General features: G+C 37.5%; 1 protein-coding gene across 1 annotated transcript in view; it reads left to right on the forward strand.

The window, feature by feature from the left end:
• The first annotated feature begins 6314 nt into the window (after positions 1 to 6314).
• The window catches only part of baiap3 (BAI1 associated protein 3), a 42698-nt gene continuing 32755 nt past the window's right edge, over positions 6315 to 16257 (forward strand). Inside the window, exon 1 of the mRNA XM_042505409.1 lies at positions 6315 to 6452. The gene's annotated coding sequence lies outside the window, so the exon portion shown is untranslated. The remainder of the gene's footprint in view (positions 6453 to 16257) is intronic.

Genomic DNA, 16257 nt, shown 5'->3' on the forward strand with positions numbered 1-16257 from the left:
GCAAAACTACATTACGAAGATGTGGCGCAGAGACAAGGACCCTTTTAAACCTGGCACGGAGATTTGACCTGCCTTCTCCGGCCATGAGGGGTACCAGTTTCCTCAGCTGGATGAAGCAGCTGGAGGATACCGAGACCTCTGTAAGTCAAGAGAGACACACAATATACAGTAGTCTGCTGTGGTTAACTGACTATTATTTCACTGGAAACACACCGATAAAAGTACATGATACTACGCAGCTGCCCTGCGCATAACATGCAGAGCTAACTAACACAAAGTACCTACTTCTAAGGAAAAAGTTTTGTGTTGCTAGGCAACAGCGGTAACTTCCAGCGGTTGCGGAACTGTATATGTTGGCGGAGCAAAAAAACAAAACCTAGCGTATTACCAGCAATACGTCCATTATTACCAGTCACCTATGAGTGACTGTTAAAATTGTGTTTATTGTGCTCTCCATATCCTTGTAAACTGGCCTTTGTAGTATGTCTGCTGTAGTGCCCCTGGAGGCCAAACTTTACTCTGACTCGCCTCATCATTATTGGAATTTATTTCATTTAAACTGGAAAGAAAATTATAATTTAAATGCGCCACTACAAATTCTAAGTGCCTGTAGCTGCTCAATATACAACTTTGTAGGACATTTATTTCTGATTTTCATATCCTGTACATGGGGGTTGTGACTCACTCTAAATAGTTGTTGGTGCTTTTTGCTGGGTTTTTTTTTTTTTTTTTTTAACTTTATAGCTAAATCTGCATCCCTTTTTATAGACTCAAATTACCTCATATTCTGCATGAGTTGACTAGAAAAGGTATTCATGAAAGATCTGATATTAAATCAAGGATAGCCATTCATTCCAGTCATTTTGTTACTGTACTTTGTCAGTTCACTCTTCTGCCTGAGGGAGGCACAATGAGTCTAAATATCAAGTAGATGTACCCCAGAAGTTAGTGTGTGCGTGTGTGTGTGCTCGCAATATGTGTGTATTTGTATTTGTCTTAAGCGACTGACATAGTGATGAAGTTTAAATGCACTACTCTATCAACATGTCCACGTCTTTATCTTAAGTTCTTAAGTGAGAAACAAATGAAATAAAGTGGACTTGAGAGGGAGAGTGGAGCCACTGTGAGTCAGGAGCTAATGCATAGACGTATTTTACTCAATATGAATCATCCTTTTGAAAAGACAGTTTTCCTTTCCAGGTGGGTGGGTGGAGAAGATGAATAAAGAAATACATTTAGATATAGCACTTGTCTTTTATGAGCTACTTAAGGTCTGGCATCGTATTGAAACTGTAATGTCAAAATATTATGTGGGGTGAGTAATATCAGTTTTACTCCTCGTCATTACAGTATAGCTGATATGAATTTAGTGATTGAAAAATAAAGGATTAAGGAAATTGTCATTCTAAACCTTAGGGAAGAGCGACCACGTTTTAAGTTTAACATATAAGTTACAAAGTTTAATTCCCTGGGAGCTCCGGTTCCAGTGACTTTCACCTTCTGCAGTATGTTTGCAAAAATCAGGTGTGCCTGGTGCTAAAACAATATGTGATGAAGATACTGTAAGCATGGGTGGATTATGAGATAGTGGGATCCTGGGCACAGATATGCAAAAGGCCCCATCACCCCCCCGCAGGAGCAAGACACACAACTTTGTAGTTGTTATGCATCCTTTTGTGGTTTTGTGTCCCTCTAAAGTAATTTTATGTCTTTTTTGGTCAATTTGTGTCTCTTTGAGGTTGTTTTGCGTTTTTTTGTCAATATCTTGTGTCTGCAGTTCATTTGCACCTCTTTGTGGTCTTTTTTGTGTCTAGTGATTTTGGGCTCCTTTTTTGGTCGGTAATTTAAGTGACATTTTGCATTAGAAGGCCTGGGGGGCCCTTGGGCCTGTGCCCAGTTGGCCTCTTCAGTAATCGATCCATTGATACAAATTCTTGTAAATACGTCTATAATGTCAAGATGTTCATGATAGCTGCTGTTGTATCAATATTTGTTCTGTGTTAAGTCATCAGAAGCCAGCTTGAGTGTGTGAGGTTGAACTAAAGTGTGACGCTCGTCATGTCAATACCCTTCACATTTTCCTGGAGATAGTAGGTTTTGACTTTTGAGTGACAATTGTTTTGTGTTGTGCTGATGAGCTGCTTGTTCTCACTGATGAAGAGATCTGGATACTTTAAACACTAAGTAACACTGATTGACACACAATTTTATTGTGTAGAGATGAACCACCATCACATGTCGTTGTGGGAGTGCTCTAACAGTCTTGGCATACACACCGAGATCAATACAGGTCGAAGAAAATTGGATTGATGCGTGACAGTGGTTTGTGTGTCTCAAAATCAAACCATATGCATTTGTGCTGTGCATCACAGAAAGCTCCATGACAGTGTGTGCCAAATACTGAGGGTTCAGCACATATTCACTACTCACTACTGGGTGGCTGATGTACACACATGTCAAACCATCTGTCGTTTATGTGCTGTCACTTTTAAAGACTTTGAAACAGCTTTGTGCCACTCATCATTAAATAAAGTGGGTCAAATCTGAGTGGGAGTGCTGGAAACATGTTGCTGCCTCCATTGTGCTGTTTGCAAGTTTGGGGCTGAACTCTGATTTGAAAGGTGGGATCAGCAGTTGCCCTGTCTTGATTTGTAATCTGAGCGATAAATGCTGATGAACGTGCCGCTGGGAAGTATGCAATGTCAGTGTGGCTGCAAAGTCAATCAAAACATAAAAGCCAGACAGCAACAGATGTAACTACTCACAGTGTAATAACTGCACGTAATGTAATAATTTAAATGCAATGAAAGCTCACAATGTAAAAAAAACATAACTTAATAACAGTTTTGTGCACATTGTAATGAGTTGTTACATGATGAGAAAATGATTATATATAAACAAAGCAAACATTTTTTGAATAATAGATTTAGCACATATTGTAATAATTTTGAAAAAGAGGACTCTCCTTGTCTTCTTAAAGTGTCACAGCCCTGCTAGTTTTATGTGGCACTAGTAAAACTTTTAATTAACAGCAGCTAAACTTTGTCTGTTTGGCTATATTTTCATCAATCAGTAAATGGAACAATTTTTTTCACATGCTAAGAATCACCCAGGATACTAAATTCGGCATCATCACTGAATACGTCCCTGGATATCTTGTAGTGCTGAGTCCTGGTTTTGCATTCTTCTTCTTCTTCTATTCTAACAAAAAATGGTACAATATCACAAGACATAAACGCAAACACAAGTTAAAAAAACCAAAATAACATTTTCCAATGTATTTGCCATAATTGCTAATAATGTCACTCATATAGGACTTTATTCAGATTGAGTCTGTTTTTCCTTCACGTGTTATTTGCCATCAATACAAGCAGTTGGGGCCAGCTGGGGAAGTCCTCTAATGATGTGTCCATGGAAACAAGGCAAGGGGTCACATGTGTCTTATCACTCAGCACAAAGCCTTCTGTTCATTTTCTTGTTGAAATTTTCAAAATTATGTCAAAACACATCAAAATCAGAGAGGAGTCTTGCTTTTCTCTTTCCTCATTAGTGAATTAGAGACAGTTTCTGATGTTGTTCTCCAGACTCTGTTTTCGGTGTTACTTCCCCCTCGTTCCCAGCTCAGGAGGCACTCACAATCAGTCATAAGAGAAAATTCCCTCTCTTTAACATCCATTTGTGAGAAAACACCAAATAAAGTTAAAAAATGAACAACTGAAGCCCTTAACATCTTCAAATATCCAATCAGGATCAAGTATCAAGCTGTAAAACAATGGATGTAGGACTAATTTTGAACACTTAACTACAGCTATTATCTCCTTGGATGTGTTTATGTTTCCCGATGTATAGCTGAAGTGTTGCTGAGTGTGAATGAGCTCCAAAATGGCTTTTTAAACCTTTCTAGCAGTTTAATGTTTGCAGTGAGGACTTGCAGTCAATTATTTCCAAATAACAGATCAGATCTGATTTTATGTTACCGAGGCATAAAAATCAAATTTCACTCTCTCAAACTGATTTAATGGAATTGTCCCGCATGACATAATGAAAGCATCAGAACTGGCTCTTAGATTACTGTAGGAAAACAATGATAAAAAGGAAACTCCCTAATCGTAGGATGCCGATAAGCTTTGACTTTGTTGATGCTGCCGAGGGGCTCCATTGGTGAATTGTCAGTACTGTATACGCTACAAGCTGGTGCCTGACAGCAGCTCCTGTTATAATGGCCATGTGTGAAATAATTTCTCCGCTTAGAGAGAGGCACCTCGACCCTACAACCGTATAATTAATGTTCCTGTGTCTATTTAAAGCTTTTGTGCACATATCCTTCCGTGTATGTGTCCTCATGTGCAAACAGAGGAGTTAGAAAACGCCTGACGTGTCCGACAATACAAAGGCTTTAAAGTGCTGGTAATCATCCGCTCAGCCTTATTATGTGCTGTATATATTACTGTTACAGTGTCTTTCAACCAAGCACAGACACAGTATTGGAGTCAATTTAGCATAAAGGACATTATGTTTTATTTTCAATATGTACAAATGAATCTCATGCCTAAGAATCTATTGATCACTAGGAAATTATGTAACACAGAACACAGTTCATGGTAGACCTATACAGTGAAACAGCAGGCTTTTGGGGAGTGACTCTTGTTCCTCTAATCTGTTTATTTTTAATAGAAACACACATGATTTAACTGACATTATGTGTGGCTATGTAGTGCCATAGGCTATATGTATAATTTTTAATGTGGAATTGAAAAACAAAACATTAAGCTCTGTGAAGGAGAGGAGGGGCCTATATTTTGGCTACTCTTGCTTTTAATCATCGTTAATATGAAAAAGTAAGAATATAAGATTTTATTGAGACATTATCATAAATGGGATTTTTTTTTCTGTTATAGGGACAGACACTTAGACCTCATGACCACTATGTGAAGTCTGCTATAGCCTTCTGTTCCTGTGAGTATTTTAATATTAAAATCTTATCAAAGTGTCATATTAAAGCATTGGATGAGCTCATTAGGCAGAACAAAGTAAAAGTAGGCTGCATGAATCCCCATCTGGTTGAGAGATGAACCTGCTCCTTCCTTCGCTGAGGGGATTTTTCTCGGCGACATCCCTCAGCAACAGTCAAGTGTTGCCTTCAGGTGCACTTCGTAAAATTCTACTTTTCATTTATTTCAAGTGCCTTGTTTTGGATGTTGGTCTAATTAACTCTATCATGGAAACCAGGCATGAAAAGCAAAATTCCTATCAATGTGATTTAATGACACCTAAAATTACCACGTAGTTTATCTGAATTTCATACTTTTATTTTATTTACACTAAAGAAGATGTTTTCCATGTTTTTACTTGATGTTAACAAGTACCTTCAAATATCAACATTGAGAACTGAGACAAAATGGACAGAATGGAAACTTTGTGCTCTGTGAGAAATGCAGTATAAAATTTTGAAAAATTGCTTCCCTTGTCAAAGGAAAATTACCTGTAACTGATTTTGTTTTAGGTTTAATTTTACCATGTAATATACCTACACATGAAAAAGACATAGGCCTACGATTTTGCGTTATGTAGCCTATTTGTAGTTAAAAAAAATGCTCTTATTATTTACCATGTGGTAACAAGTTCTTATCAAAAAAAAAAAAAAAAAAAAAAAAAAAAAAAAAAAAAAAAAAAAAAAAAAAAAACAATGACTTATGTATACAAGATATTATATATTTAATCTTATATTTTATGTATATTATTTTTTTTATAATATGTTGGGATTTTATGGACTCTGTAGCTTTGTGTTTCTTTTTGCTTTTTGTCACATTGAACTGTCATACATTTATATAACCTCCATTTACACTGAACAATCAGACTATAGGGAATAAAACATAAGTGAAGCGAGTTTAATTATGTGCACTGACAAACAGCACATTTACAAATTAGCTTGATCATGTCATTAAAAAATGTAAAAACAGCAACAAGTAGGACACACACAAGTATACAACTAACAATGTGAAATATGGATTTAACAATCAGTCACGCCTCCCTCATGTCAGGACTAAAGGTTTTCTTAAAAAAAAAAAAAAAAAAAAAGACAAAAAAATCACATTCCCCGTGTTGCATTTTGTCTCACCTTTTTTGGTTTTTCTCGTCCGTTAACTCGTAAATGTAATTTTTCCGACAGTAGTCGAGAGCAGTGAAGTATCTCCGCACTTCCTATGTCCATATTTGGGTGAGCACCGGTGGAGCGTGAGCTCAGGAAGCATTTCGAAGGACTAAAATGATCTTTTGTCTGTCGTCTATCGCAAGAAAAATATTCAAACGTTGTTTTCACCGAAGTTGATTGCGTCTCATTCCCAGAAGAAAAACAGCGTCCTGCTGCAGCGACCAGAGCTTTATTTCACAGGAACTCTGACTCACACAGCCGCAAAAAACATTTCAGACTAGAAAACTGTCAGGAGACACAGGTGAGCTGGATTTTTTTGTATTATTTTACGGCATGAAAATGACCTGTTGGGGTTAGATTAATTAAGGCAAAAAGATGCATCAGCTGTACTAACTCACAGTGCCATTATTAGGGAGGCTGCTTGATTTGCACCTGTTGATCTGAATTTCCTGTAGTTGAAAATCACTTAAAATGAGCCTTTTATTGAGGATAAAGTTCTGTTGATTCCCAGATAATATCAGCGCATTAATGATGAATTATGAGCTTAAATCTGTTCCACTCGTTTTGTGAGGGGGAAGATGACAAAATGCTGCACTGTCTGCCAATATGGCCAAAAGTTCCCCTTCTGTTCACTCTAAATATCTCAAACACAATGTTGAAAACCTGATCAATTGCTCAAGTTGTCTCCACACAGATTTAAGTAAACAAGCATTTTGGAAATCCACTTCTTTAAAATGTTACACAATGTTAGCTTTACCAAAACTTGACAGTTGGATAAGGTGGCATGGTTTTATTACTCATTTATTGTTTTGCCATTTTGTGTCTTTTTGTGACAACAACTCTCTTGTTACGCATCTATTACTCTGCACCTTTCAAAAGCTAGAAACGCCTCACACGCATCAAGAATCAAAACACATACAGGTGTAACAGAGCAGCATCACATCAGATAAAGAGACGGCATGAAGTTGCCACTGAATAAATGTTATCCTTAATGCTTTTTTTTGCACATTTGTGAGCTTGTGTCGGGAAATGTGTTTTATACACTAGTCTCCAAGTGTCATGGAAGTAAAGGGAGTTTTAGACCTCTTGAAAATGTGTTTTTAACCCCTTCAGCAAGTGAAACATATTATGGTTGCTGACCTTCATACTGTGCATAAATACATTTTGTGGTTTGGAGACGCTCCTGGGGTGAGCTCGCTCTCTCACACACCCAAAGACATTTCAGCTAGAATTAAATTTTTCCCCCAGTGACAGCAGCAGCAATTCTGAGCCTGTACTTTACCTGTGCTTTTAATATTGACAATGACTACATGTCTAGCAGATTAAAAGTGTAATAATAAAGTATTGCACTTCATTATTCATCAACTGTGTGAATAACAGTCTTATGGAAAGAAGCAGAACAAAATTATTGTGAATGTGTGGGTTTCTCCTCTTTTCTTAAGAAACTGCCAGGTGCAGGTCATAACTCCACTCTAGACTAATCATTATGAGTCCATTAGTCATGAAATTATAATTTCCTCTTAATATTATACAGTACAACTGTGGTCAGAAACCTGACTATAAATAACCGCTTCCCTAGTGTTTCCCTTCTGCCGCACATTCAAAGAGACATCATAAAAGGCTTATGGTAATCATTTACCAATACAGTCCTCAGTTGTTGTGTTCAGAAGTGTGGCGTTAATTATAGTAATTTTTCTGACTTCAGTGCTTCACTTGTGTTGTATAGCACAGCGTCTTGATGCAGACTGACATTTGTGCAAGTATGGAAGTGGCATTATTGCCTCTACATAAAGACTCAATGGCTGCTATTTTGGACAGCAGTGTTACTGCTGGAGTGAGTGTTTTTCAGGGTGACAAAGGATGCATTATCCATGGTACAATGCGTAAGCATTTATGCCATTGTTTGAATTTTTATATTTTGTGCGTGGCTGTCAATGATTTGTGGCTGTGGTGGAGTCAGACGCCTTTTTACAAAAGCTCACAGCCGTCAGTTCCTGGGATTTTCTCTGGCAATCAATTTCCAAGCCAAGAGCTCGTCATGTGCCTTGACAACACAGACACACCGGGAGCTTCTGGGAATAGCAGACTTGATGCTCTGTGCTTCTTTGGGACCACGGCACTGGCTGGGTTATAGATTATGTGTTATCTACAGGTGCATACAGTGATGTCCACACTTTTCACACATCCAACCCACTGGAAGGCTTGTTAAAGATTTGACATGGAACTGGCAGCTTGATCTCATACTGTATGTCCCTGAGAGCCAGTCACATAATAACATTGATGGCCAATGATGAGGCTCTCCCGTAAAGGTCATGATAGTCATGCTTTTTAACATCAGCGCTCCGGAATAATCTCTTTAATGTTATGATTTGAATGTGCTTCCCCTCTGGCTGATGGGAATTAAGTTCAGAATATGTTCATCTTTTTTTTTATTCAGTTACTTGAACTGTCTATGTCTTCATTAAAGGAGATGGTTAATATTTCCCTTTCATTTTGGTGACTTCAGGAAAGGACAAAATGAAATGCAAGCTCCTAATTAGGGATGCATAATATTGGATTTCCGATAATATAGATTTTAAATAATATTTTCCAACTAAATGACAAAAATCTATGCACATGTTTTTTCCCAGCTAATCTCAGGGATATCAAGTCTGTGGCTAAATTAACTTATTAAATTATAATATTATTATGCCAACTCTTATCGTGGTGGCCTACTGATAGCAGATGCAGACATAAAATACAATGCATTTAAAAACGCACATATTCACAGGGAAAAATAAAGCCCCTTTCCCACTAGACAAAAACCACTAAAGGCTCATTTATGCTCAGTGTTAGACAGAAAGACGGACAGAGCCGTTTGTTTGCACTTTGCATTCATTTTGTCCGTATTTGTGCAGGCTTTCTGAAAGCTTACAGACGAAAGGGAGCAGTACCTAACACTTCCTAACATCTGACTTTTGTTTTAATGGGAAAAGTCAGCGTTCACTCCTGAAACAGATAACTCTACAGTAGTCATGGGTATGTATCGGCTCCAGCTCCAATTGGCTCTGATCAACAAAAACGGAACTACAAATCCTGGGGGGCATGTGATACAGTGATGTGGTGCCACATACTACCTCCATCTCCATCCAGGCATTGTTCAAAATCTAGTCGCGACTGAGTGAGATACAAAAAAATTTGGTAGTTAACACCACCATTTTCACTGGCCTCCATGCTGCTTTCTGCTATTTACTAAACTGACCCATCTGTGATATCAAATGTTACACACAAGAAAAAAAACAAAACAAATAAATCATCTCCTGCAGGGCTGTTTACTGCTCACGTCCACTGGCAATAGGAAAGGGTCTTTCCGTGTTAAAAAAAAAAAAAAAAAAAAAAAGGCAAAACTCCTTTTTTGGTGGAAAAAAGTATGATACAACTTAGGTTACATGTTAAACATGCCTTACTGCTTTTCAAGCAAAACTATCAAACTGATCTGACTTTAACAGGCTTGGTTGATTTGATACAATCATGACAATTGCTACAAATTTGAGCTAATTTGACTTATTTGAATTCTATTAAAACTTAATCTTGGCCTGTCATATTGCAGAAATGTAAACTTTGGGCCTGCTGATGATGTTTTGATTTTATCCTGGATCCCTACTCCTAATAACATTGATTGTAAGACAAAGACGTGTAGAAAATAATAATCCCCGTCTCCTCTCTCTCTCTTTCTCTCTTGCTCTCTTGCTCTCTCTCTCTCTGGCACCCCATTTGAAACACAAACACTCTAAAAGATGACGCTTTCACGCTCAGACAGACATTTGGAGAAGTGGTCAACAACCAAAGACTAATGGCTTAGAAAGGTGCGTTATTGAAACACCACAAAGACTAATCTTGAAGCATCCATTCACAGCTGCATATAACCAAGTGGTATTGAGCACACTGTAGACCTTGTTACTGCTTTGATGTATAACTGTAGTCTCTCTTGCTGTGTTTTGTCTGACTAGGAAACATTTCACAGGAAAGAATTGGGAAGTAACAACGGTAGTTATGTGTAAGGCCATGAGTCACATTCAAATATAATCCATGACTCTGGACTGAATGACACTTTAGGGGCAGAGATTGCCTGCTGTGACTGTTGATTGTTAGTATGAACTGTATATATGATGTTGTTCATGTTTTACTGCATTAAGGTGTACACATTAAAGCATCAAGGGTTCATTTTTTCAGCCTTTGTAGAATTTCATTTACCTGTGTTTACCAGCTCCTTTTCCTCTGCTGTTACCATAGAGACACTCCATCCCTATCAGCAAGGCGCCTTTGGCTGCTGGGCACATTGGCTCTCACAGGAGAGAGACACTGGTGAGCAAGTGTTTGCCTGGCACGACTTCGGCACCAATGTAGCGAGAAAGGCATTTACTTGGCTTTGACAGTGTTTCCTTGGCAGCCGGGGCCCCACCGGCGGTGGCACGTCGACCCGTTTTGTCACTATAGGTTGACGGCTGAGACAGAGTGAAATCCAGTTGGGAGAGATCCACTCCCATAATTGAAATGAGTTCACCTGGGAGACAGCTGCTCTGCGGTGCCTGTTAGCTGTCAACAATCCGTGCTTACCAGCCTGCATGTGGTGGATATGATGTGATGCCTGAGCAGTTTTTTATGTAAAAAAACAAACATTTTCCTTGTTTACCACATCGAGAAAACATGCCTTTGGTATTCACCAAGAGAGCATGGCTATGTTAAATACAAGTTACACAGAAAGAAGGGCACAAAATAGTGAACACTTTCTCACCTTAAAGCTGTAGCTGAAGATGGTCAGTGACAATATGCACATAAAACCTGGAGACCTGAGCATTGGGACTTTCCTGTACTGGCATAAAATTTATAATATGGATAAGAAATAAAACGGCCAAATTCAAATAACTAACAAAATTTGATTACCCTTTGCAGGAATACACTGGTGTTTGTATAAAAATAAAATCATTCATTTTTATCCTTATTTTCTTTAAAAAATGTTTTCTTTTCCACTTATTTTATTACAATCTAATACATTGAGAAGTAAAAAAAGTAGAACCTCACAGTAGAACTGTATATTAGATGTGACGAATGAGGCAACAAAGCATTCTTAGAAGGAACAATTTAAAGGAATACTTCACCTGCAAAATAACCATTATATATCAATAGCTCACCACATGTTGTGTTGCATGGTCTCACACATTTATTTGTGGCAGTCCACCGTGATTAAAACATCTGCCTCCACAAATAGATTTAGTGGTTTTGGAGCTGGATCATTCATTAGGAGAAGGGATGTTCTGATCAAGTTCTTTTGCCCTCAACCCAGTGTATATGCTTGACAGTTTAATAACCCTGCAATGCAATACAAGAAAATGACACTTAACCGTTCATTCTGCTGGGACCAAAAGATACATTCACTTTCACGAGCTGCTTCTCTCATCCATCCATCTGATCAGCTCTGAACAGATAGACAGATCAATTATCCTCTCTGCGAGTCACAAACTGTTGCTAATGAGAAAAATAACTCATAAAGAGTTCTGCCTGCATTCTGTTCACAGATATGCAAAAACCTCTGAATTTAGAGAGGGGACACAGAATGGCCACAACACGTACACTAAAATTTTGTGAAAAACATGGTTGAATTCGTAAACAAAGCTTTGTTTGTCTTACATGGTACAAAAAAAGAGACCAAACAAGGCGAACATTCAAGGAACTGAAGTAAATGGGGACCATGTTTAACAACAGCAAAGTCAACTTACACAGCTCCTGCAGTATGTCTTGTTTATCCCACCGTCTGCTCAGTACTTGTGAGAAAAATGTTTTCTTCACAGATTCAACGTACTATTATATATTATAATAGCTTGAATGCATGAATAACGATCATATTCCTTTTCTAAGAGATAAAAACAGCCACTCTTTGCAGTTTACCCTGCTGTTTCTTTTTCCTGCTGGTTAATGCATGTATCTAAACGCAGTCATTACATTTGCTTATGTATGACATATTTGCAGTGCAGTCATATTGGAGATTGACAGCAGAAAGTATCAATAATTCTGGGATTCAGTCAGACTCCAAACAGCAAGCGCTTTCTTGAGTAAAAGCTTGGGAGGATAAATCAATCATGCAAGAGGCTGCTACACACAGCAGCCCCAATAGATGCTAAAGCAATACTACAAGACATGTCACTGTGTTGACAGCAGGCAAGCTGAATGCTAATACAACCACCATCTTTGATTGAAAATAGGAAGGTAACGCATTATTACTCTGGCACATGCCCAAGAATTGGAGAGGTGCCACCAATAGAAGGCTGTAAGAACAAGAACTTCTGCAGAAGTGAAATCAATGTGCTGTCAAATAAACTTAAACGCGTGGTTTTCCAGTGCATCGGTCTGGCATTACAGGAGAATCAAAAACTTATTTAATCATATGATATTCATGTTTTTTTTCTTTGTGCCTCAAATTTAAGACATGTTTCCTTGCATTAGACAAAGAATTTGTTGACTTTGGAAACATCTTGGCAAGAGTGCTTTCAAGGGGATTCATGCAGCAACATTCTTTTAGATTTATTATATATTTTGTCTTTCTGTTTTCTGTAAATAGGAAAAAATAAGACCAGTCATTTACAGTTGCAGCTGCTATAATAGGTGCTCTTGTTAGCCTCCTTAGGTCCGCTCGGCCTGACAAAACTTGTAGGTACACTCAAATTAATGGTGGCTGAAATACACTAGAATTTTTGCATATAGAAAGCATAAATAGTCTTCTATCACAGACTTTTTTGCTCTGTGATAGTCACCAGCGGCTTAACCGTTCGGCAACTGCAGACCAGATTTCACTGCATAATGTGTTGTACCCCACTGATTTAACGTGATATGGTGGTGTGATTTCAATCTCTTTGGAAGTGAGCAAATACTTTGGCAAATGCCCAAAATTTTGAGAGCTGTTTCACAATGAAACAGCAGCTATAAGGTACGAAGAAGTATAAGCAATACATAATAAAAAAAGTTATTACAAATATAAAGATATTAAAATATTAAAATGTTAGATAATAAAAACCAAGTTGCCAAGTATGATTAAAACATAGGGTACAAATACAGTAACATAAATAAAATAAAATTGCAATGAGCCAACAAAAACAGTCTAGAAAAGAAAATATATATATAAAATATCTTGGTAAAAGTGTAATCCACTCGTAAAATCTTCTCTCACCTAAGAGAGGAACCAAAATAAGACAATACGGGGGAATCCCAGAAATGCACAGGTTCTAAAAAATAAGAATATATCATGAATATGAACAAAACTAAATGGAAATGTATTCAAACATCACATCCTACATGGCACCCAGTGATGGTATCTGACAGAGAAGGAGCAACGACACTTCAGTCTAATAGAGTAAAGTGTGAATGCTTCAAGTGGATAACAGGTGTCAGCCTCCTGGATCGATAGCATGCTGTCCTTTGGCTCAGTCCAATGATGCAACTTGTACCACAAATTTCTGGCTTACTCCGAACTGGAAAGCTCACCACACGGCTGCTCTCTGTGCAATTGGCCTGGAGCGCCGAGTGATATCAGTCATGCGGGTAAATATGTTTCATTTTCTGGATCTAGTGGATGTAAGCACTGTAATTCAAAATGGGCAACCTTCAGCAGTGCCATAAAAGAGAAAAAAAATCCCCATTGCTAGTAAAATGAGCAGCTCAAATCTCTTCCCACAGGCGCATTGAGCTAATTGTCCTCTATTACACTTTGTTAAAAACAGTGACTATTGTGTCTTTTGCTGGATGGAGAATTAGGAGCTCCCAGCCCTGCGGTTCACTGCTTCTTTTTCGCACAGATGTACAGACATCGGCTGTCAACTATTGAAAAGAGTGTCTGACTGTCTGAGTCTGTCTGGCTGTCTTCTGGAACAACTTTTCCATCAATCAAAGCTTCTCTCTTGTGTCCTTGTCGTTCTTCTTTTTTTTTTTCTCAAGTCTTTTCTTCCTTCACTGTCATTCATCTTAAGACATCCAGGTGGAGCCGGTATCACAGCAGCTCTCATCACAGTTAGCATGCAGTAAATTGGACAAGAGGGGACAAAGGGATTAGATGCTATTAAAGAGAATCTTTGATTTTACAATAAGCTCTTCCTCAGTTGCTAGGCATATGTGTGAGCATCCTCGAGTGTTCTGCTGAAGGAACTCGTGACATTTATGTGATTAATGGACTTGCAATCAGTTCATTTAAATGCTTTTTTAACTTGAAATGAATAGAGAAATGAAACATCCTGGACTGTTAACAGTCTTGGCTTGAAATGTTGTGTTGCATTGGAAAGATATGGCAGCTAATAAATGTATTCTGTTCCTGTGAGGGATTTGTGACTGACTTAAGTATTGAACTGCAGGTATTTATAGACGCCCAGCCTTCTCTCGACATTAAAAGGATGAACTCCTAATAAAGGGTAGATATACAGCAGATGTGATGAAGTTCATTGTCTGACTTTTGTTATTAAAAAGGTTAAAAAAAAAAAAAGGGAACCCACCTGAAAATAATATTTTAACTTCAATTATGTGGCCCTTGAGTAAATCAAATGTAGTTATATATTCCCATTTATCTGTTTTCTTTAACACAAAACAGAAGACAGTTTATATTTTTGCCTCCTGTGCCTACAGACTCAGCTTTGATCATCATTAATAGGATAAAATTTAGCTGATTTATAAAAGCTAATGCAAAGAAACTGTCAAGTTTGCTTACTTTACCTTTTTGTGTGGGAAAAATGCAGACATGCACAGTTTCATTAAATATCCTTTAACAGAACAGTTCATTTTCTTCCTGAGCTCTTCTACTGCAGGGAGCACTGACTGTGCACAATATTGTCATGAGGTCATATAATTCGGTTATACTTTAAAGACGCCATGAAGCCAAAATGAAAGTTCACTTTATGGCCCTGAGAAAGACCCACTCAGTCTCAGTGAATTGCTTAGCAACACAGTGGCAGTCTCTCGGAGGTCGCCAGATAGGCTCATTTTTCTGAATTCATGTTTCACAGTCACGACAACCAAAGTTTACCTTTCTCTGCAAATGCTGAGACAACTTCCCTGCTTTTATTGAACCTTATCAATGTGAAAAGCTGTTATGTGCTGAAATGTATGGGATTTTTAAGGTAGTAATGGTAATAGTAGTAAAGGAATTTGACTCAGGCATTATGTTTAATAAGCAAATATTACATAAAAATGTATGTACTATTTGCTTATTAAACATAATGGCTGAGTCAAATTCCTTCTAAAAATATTTATAGTTTATGCTATTAAAAATCAACCTTCTTTACAGTAAACATATTTATTAACCAGACTTTTTGGCCTGTATTAACTAATAAAAACAACAATTTAAAAAAAAAATTTGGAAATTAAAGAAAATGTTTTATTGCAAATGGTTTCTTATTATAAGTTGTTGTTTTTTTTTCATAAAATGCACTGATTGGTCAAAGAGCATGGGATATGTAATTACTTTTGGGATAACACTTTGGCATGTTGTTTTATTGAGTTAAATTGTTGTATACTCATATACTGATAAATATGAATCTACATTAATCAGTTATCTAACTGAGCTCAGCATAAAGGCTGGAAACAGCTAACCTGACTGTCCAAAGTAAACCCACCTTCTGTTTTTCTCGCTTGTTTTTTACAAGCTTTTCTTTTCTTAAAGTTCTAATGTCTAATTCTAGTTTTAACTGAGTTGTTTTAGCAACATATTCTTGGTCTAGTTATTAGATCCTTTAGATCCTTTGTAGTTATTAGATTCTGTGTTTATCCTCAGAGGCTCTGGGTCTACAATAAAGACATTCAAGGGAATCATTTCTAAACATAGCTTTTACTTAGCTCTGTTTTCTTGCCATTTAATTTAAGAGATACAACAGTTTTTATGACATTGTTGTTATGAGACTCCTGTGACTTTCAGCTCTGCAAGGCTTCTTAATTTGCATATTTTGTACAAAGTGGGATCCCAAAAATAAAAGTCGACTGACTCTGAACTGACCAAACCAAAAGGTGGGAGATAAATTGCAAACCCTGCAGCGTCAGTCCGACTCGGACAGAAATAGAACACACCTTCTGCAGAGGAAGAGTATAATTATGTT

This window comes from Plectropomus leopardus, chromosome 17 (assembly GCF_008729295.1).
Source record: "Plectropomus leopardus isolate mb chromosome 17, YSFRI_Pleo_2.0, whole genome shotgun sequence".
NCBI classification, from domain to species: domain Eukaryota; kingdom Metazoa; phylum Chordata; class Actinopteri; order Perciformes; family Serranidae; genus Plectropomus; species Plectropomus leopardus.